Source organism: Pongo abelii, chromosome 7, assembly GCF_028885655.2.
Source record: "Pongo abelii isolate AG06213 chromosome 7, NHGRI_mPonAbe1-v2.0_pri, whole genome shotgun sequence".
Classification (NCBI taxonomy): Eukaryota; Metazoa; Chordata; class Mammalia; order Primates; family Hominidae; genus Pongo; species Pongo abelii.
Window position 1 is genome coordinate 63178262 of NC_071992.2, and position 6537 is coordinate 63184798.

The window sequence follows — 6537 nt, forward strand, 5'->3', positions numbered from 1 at the left end:
GAGCATTCAAGGAGCCAAGGAATGGGTCCAGGCATTGTGCTAGTATCTAGCCATGGCAAGATACTAGATCTAACCATGATGAGAGCAGCTAAGATTGGACTGTACCTGAGTGAGCCCATTGAATCCTCCACCAGCACCACATGGGGTTTCTATCGTTTGTCTCAGCTGCAGGTGAGGAAGCTGAGCTGGAGAGGGCTTCAGTGGCTGGACCCAGGCTGTGTGGGCTTCAGACTGGTCCCCAAAATGCATACCCTCCTCTCCTTACAGGGTACCTGTCATGAGGAGCTCTGCTCACTCTATGACACATTCATCCCAGGGGGTCTTTTCTATGGCCAGGGCTCCTTTCCACAAGTGCTGTGTCCTGCCTTCAAAACAAATCCTCTTTCATGTTCTCTTTCAGAGTCCATTCCCCAGATACCTCTCTCCTAGCCTCTGACTATTTAAGCTTACTTTATAAGGACTACTTCTTATACCTGAAGTGAGGGCATATGAATTTGAATGTGCAAGGATGGAGGGTGAAATGATCCCATTGGGAGTAAATGAAGCATCCTTATGTCCACAAAATATTTGTGTTTGTAGGGAGCAGTTTGGCTGAGAAACCTATATTCCTTGCCGTTTATTTTTATGTTGATTTGAATATGCCCACCACAGACAGCCAAGGATGACCACTGTGAATGTAGGCAGGAAGGGACTCTCCTCCAGGCGACATCCATCTCGTTATTTTGAGTGCATGACCCTCTTACGACTCGACCCTTCCACACAGTCCGCTGTGCAAGACCTACCCCCATGCATCCTGTTCAGGGTCAGCGTCAGACCCTGCAGATTTTTCCTTCTATTTTTCAACAATATAATATGAGACAAGGGCCAAGAACTGCCCAGAACTGCGCACGGTGTTGAGAAGAGGCTGCGAGCTGCTGCTCTGCAGAGTTGGGAGGTGCTTCCGGGCTCTGCAGGCTCCCTGCAGGCCCTTGCTGACTGTCCATGGCCTGCACCTGCCCTACCCGCTGAGCCGCCCCAACAGCTGCGCCTGGCTGTGGTTTCCTGAGGGGTCCCGTCTGCATCGGCTGCCCTGTGTCCTGACACTATGGTGGGTTTGCAAGTGGCAGAGTCCAGGGAAGGAGACTGGGGAGCATGGCCATGGGTCATCTGGGGGGCACGGAGGGTTCCGGCTCCCACCCAGCTCCACCTGCTTCATCAGCAGTGGTCGCCAAGATTGCATAACCAGGACGATGACAACGGTGAGAGCTCTGTTGCAGTTAAAGACTTAAGAACAACTTGTGCCTGCTTACTAATACATTTTATCACCCAGGCAGCGTCAGGACTCTGAGAGCCTCTCACATGCTGTTATCATCTGAGCGAGACCTTAAGATTTGTCATCGAGCAGGCCGACCCTTGCCTGAATGGACCTCACATTCTTGAGGTAGGGAGAGATCTGCAATCAGCATGATCGATAAGCGATTTTCATAAGACGTTAGAAGTCATCAGAGCTTAGGAAACAGGGTGAGGAAGTAGGGGAGGAGCCGGAAGGGCCACCATTTAAAACAAGGTGGCCAGGATAGTCCTCTCTGTAGGGGTGACATTGAAGAAATGGTGGGAGAGGGTGTGAGGTGCACATCTCTGAGGGCAGAGTGTTCTGGAGACAGGAAACCATCTGTGCTAAGGCCCTGTGGTGAGAGGGTGCTAGGAGCTAGCGAGCCCAGTCTACTCAACACAGCCATCATTTTAAAACCTCGGTGAGCCCTGTCCCTTATGAACCCCCTCCCACGGAAGCTGATGTCACTGAGAGTGAAAGCTGCAGTGTAGGGTGGCCTCCTCTGCACACCGGCCCTGGCCCTCTGACCTCTCCTACCCCATGATGGTCCCCTGTCAGCTGGGTCTAGAGTGGACCGTCGGGGCAGACCTGGAAGGGGAAGGCTGTTAAGTTCCTGCTCACTTTAGTGACATACAGCAACACCTTTGTTTCCCCCTGGATTCTGGGGATCAGCAACATGTGCGGGTGGGGGTAGGGCAGTCCTGCTGCTCTGGGATGAGCTGCCCCCTCAGGGAGGACTGGCCAGCTGGGTGGCTCTGCTCCTGGAGAGTGACTGGCCATTGGCTGGGTGGATGGGGTGACTGTCCTGAGAGCTTGGCACCACCAGAAGTGCAGTCCAGGCAGCCCTTCATAGGTGGCTCAGGGTGCCCAGTGGGACAAGAGGTGGCCCTCAAGCTAAGCTTGAGCTTAAGCCTAAGCCTAAGGTTGCCACGCTTGGGCTAGGATGCCAAGTCTCCATGCTGGCCGCTGGTCACAGCTCTGTCCCTGTGGGAGAAGATGACTGAAGCCTGGCCAGGCTGGGCCATCTCCCCAGCAGCCACCAGGGCTTGCTGTGAGATGTGGGAGCCGTGCTAGGGTCCTGCCCCGGGGCTGTTGGTAGGCATGATGGGAAGCAGTGCAATTACGGATATTTTCTGGAGATAATCATCAACAGGGTTTGCTGATGGAATGGACCTGGAATACAAGAAGAAAAGGAATCAAGGATGGCTCTGAGGTTCGGGGCTTGAGCAACTTGGATGGGGGTGCTGCTGAGTCAGGTGGGAGGGGAGCAGGCTCAGGGGATGCGGACTCCATTTGAAGTGGCCGCGTTGGAGATGTCTGTGGACATCCACGTGAGACGCTGAGTGGCCAGCTGGACATGTGAATCTGGTGTCCAGGGGGAGGTTTGGGCTGCAGATACAGATTTCACCAGGACATATTTTTAGTGATGCACAGACTGACCAGGCTAGAAAGAAGCACAGGGTGTGCAGCCCCACTCTGGTAAGCATCTCTCTGCTTTTACTGAGGTGTCTCCACTGCATCCTTGATTTAATGGAATTCAACTGGACCATCATTGAGCATCTGTTGTATACGATGTACTCTGGAGGCGTAAAAACTATTGGGAGAAATGAGGAAGTAAATAAGTAATATTGATATAATTCTTCTATTAATAAGAATCAATTTATCTGAAAACAAAAAGTCTCTTAAGCATTTGAATAAAATAGAAAGCCTTTATTAACATATGAAGATAAATCCATACCCATAAATAAAAATCTGCACACTCATGGGTGCTGACCAGTGTATCCTAGCTCACCAGCACAGTGGGCTGTGTGTGGAGAAAGTGGGCATTCAGCTTTCACAGCAGGCAGAGGGAGCCTTGGAGGGGAGGGTGCTGGCTCAGGACCAGTGGCCAAGCCCGTGGTGGAGTCAGGCCGGCCTGCAGTTGGACACTCTTGACTGATTAAACATTAATAGGCAATTCTAACAAAAACGAGAGGATGGCAACTCCATAGGAAGGAGGGCCACATGTGGGGGTGAATTCCAAGTCAAACATTTTCCCCAAAGAATTTGTTGCTAAACTTTTAATTTTGAGATAACTGAAGATTCACATGTAGTGGTCAGATATAATATAGCATGATCTTCTGTGCCTTTTACCCAGTTTTCTCCATCATAACATCTTGCAAACATAGCACTATATTACAGTGTCTCAACCAGTGTATAAATGGATACACTCACCAGTGTCACTGGGGTTCCTCCAGTCTCAGTTCATTCGTGTGCATTTATTTTCCGTAACTGTATCACTGCTGTAGAGTAGGATGGCCACCTTGACAGTCGAGGCAGAACAGCTCCACACAAGGGTTCCTGTCTTCCTTGCTCCTGGAACCATTAATCTGCTCTCCATCTCTATAATTTTATCCTTTGAGACTGTTACATAAACAAAACCACACAGTATCTAACCTCACAAGGCATTTTTGCACTCAGTAAAATGCCCTTGAGACCCATTCATGTTGCTGTGTGTATCAGAGCCCGTTCCTTTCCACAGCTGAGCCGTGTTCCTGGTGTGGACACACTACTGTTTAACCAGTTATCGTCGAAGGATGGCTGCCTTGTCCCCCATTTTCGACCACTACAAATAAAGCTTCCATGAGCATTCATGTACAAGTTTCTTTGTGAACTTAAGTTTTCAAGAAATAAAAAAAGAAATGTTTTCAAATGCTTGAGCAAATAGCCAAGATCCCAGGGCACCGTGGGAAAATGTGGAAGTGAGGATTTTTTTTTTTTTTGAGACGGAGTCTCTCTCTGTGGCCCAAGCTGGAGTGCGGTGGCGTGATCTCGGCTCACTGCAACCTCCGCCTCCTGGGTTCACGCCATTCTCCTGCCTCAGCCTCCCGAATAGCTGGGACTACAGGTGCCCGCCACCACACCCGGCTAATTTTTTGTTTTTGTATTTTTAGTAGAGATGGGGATTCACCGTGTTAGCCGGGATGGTCTTGATCTCCTGACCTCGTGATCCGCCTGCCTCGGCCTCCCAAAGTGCTGGGATTACAGGCATGAGCCACCGCACCTAGCTGGAAATGAAGATTTTAACCAGAAAATTGTATGAATAAAAGTTACTAGTTGGCAACCTCAACCATGAAACTAAACTTCAGCATGGCTCACTTGGAGCCTGTGACTTTGAGAGCACTGCCTCCTGCTTCCGCCTCCCTGCATGAACTGACTTAGTGAAGGACGCTATGGAATATTACCCGTTTGAATGCTGGAGAATGCCTGCCAAAGACCATTTAGCTTTTCCACCTTCAGTGTTCTTTCTAACTGCACCGAGCTGACACTGAGTCTTCAGTGTGCCTCTGCGAATAATACAATTATGCTACCAGCCGAGAAAATAGTTCCCATCTTTCTTTTGGCTTGGGCAGGATGACATGTGTTCATTGCATTTTTTTTTTTTTGAGATGGAGTCTCGCTCTGTCACCAGACTGGAGTGCAGTAGTCCGATCTTGGCTCACTGCAACCTCTGCCTCCTGAGTTCAAGCTATTCTCCTACCTCAGTCTCCGAGTAGCTGGGACTACAGGGGCGCGCCACCACATCCAGCTAATTTTTGTATTTTTAGTAGAGACAGGGTTTCACCATGTTGGCCAGGATGGTCTCAATCTCTTGATCTCATGATCCGCTCGCCTTGGCCTCCCAAAGTGCTGGGATGACAGGCGTGAGCCACCACGCCCAGCCAATTTCAAAATTTTAGGTGGTTATTTTGAGAATTTAAAATGTGGGGGATGAGGACTTTGGATGCTGCTGTATCTGTAGTGATACTGAGAGTTGTGTTATTTTGTAGTCATACCTGACACAAGTCCTCCTCTCCTTTCTGAACGTGGCATGCAGGGGAGAGGGTCGGCACTGGTCCTCAACCTGGGTACAGCTGGAGTATGTGGCTGACACCAGTGTGAGTGCTGTCCTTGGGGGAGACTGCATTTCCCAAGTAGTGCTTCAAAAGAAGTTCCTGTAATAATAGTGGAGGACATTTCACTTTGATTTTTTGGGCATCGTGTGTCAAATGTCCTCCATGCCCTCAGGCAAATTGGAAGTCGAGGTTGGTCAAATTTAGGGGTGTCTAAGACAGGCATCTCCATGGGATGCCTTACATTGATAGCAGTGACATCATTGTTTAAATGATCATCTCTGAATAATCAAACATAACATGTTATGTGTGGATTTGTCTGCGATCGCTGAAACTGTTCTGGATTTGGAAGAACTGGACAGAGATGCCTTGAGTGACGGTCAGTATTTGAGTGTGAGGGCCATATTTTATCACCTGAATGAAGTAGGGTGCCATTTCCAGAGGAGGTGTGGTGGAAGTGGTGCTTCTTGGCTGGGTGCCGGCTTATCTATTCAGCCTGACACAGTTCCACATGTGCCTTTGACCAGCGCCACCCCTGGCCTGCCCTGAAATGCCGTAGTCTCTCTTCTTGGTGTGTTTCTAGACCTTGATGATCTTCCTGCCTGGTTTTCCTCTGAATACTGCATGGCCATATATTATCTTCCCTTGAAGGTCCAGATTCAAACTTTTAGGAATTCATTCACCAAGTATTTACAACATGCCACAGATTTTGTTAGTGTTGGGGATACAAAAGGTATAGTTCCAAGTGCCTTCAGATGCCTTCAAGACAGACACAGGACACAATCTGCACACGAAGTCCTGGTGTGGTGGCCGTGGTTGAGAGGTGTGACCGGAGTGCTGATGAGGGACCCCAAGCCACCTGGGGCCAGAAGGGTCCTTTCCTCTGAGATCTGCTGGGCCACTATCTCTTAGCTGGGTTAGCGGGTCTCCTCGATAAGCATCCACGTGGCCCATGGCACACTGAGAGCTTCTCTCCCTGTCAGGCACCTAGGCATTCCCTGTGTGTCTGTCTCAGGTCTTTCAACTGGCATTGCATTTGATTTCTTTTCAGCCTTTGGTTAGTATTCTCACTACACTAGGAAAACATGTGAGGTGACCTCCACAAAAATACACAGGACCATTAAAAATAACATCAGGGGGAAGGACCAGCCAGAGGAAGAGTGGGAGATGATGCCAGCAAGAGTCTGTCTGCAGGTGCACCTGTCTGCAGGTTGCCCTTGGCTCCGGTGGCCAGCCTGCTCTATCTTTGCATGATCGCCTGCAAATTGAGTAGCTTAATATTTTTTTATTTTTATTTTTAAAATGGTATCTCTCTGTCACTCAGGCTGCAGTGCAGTGGTACAATCACAGCTT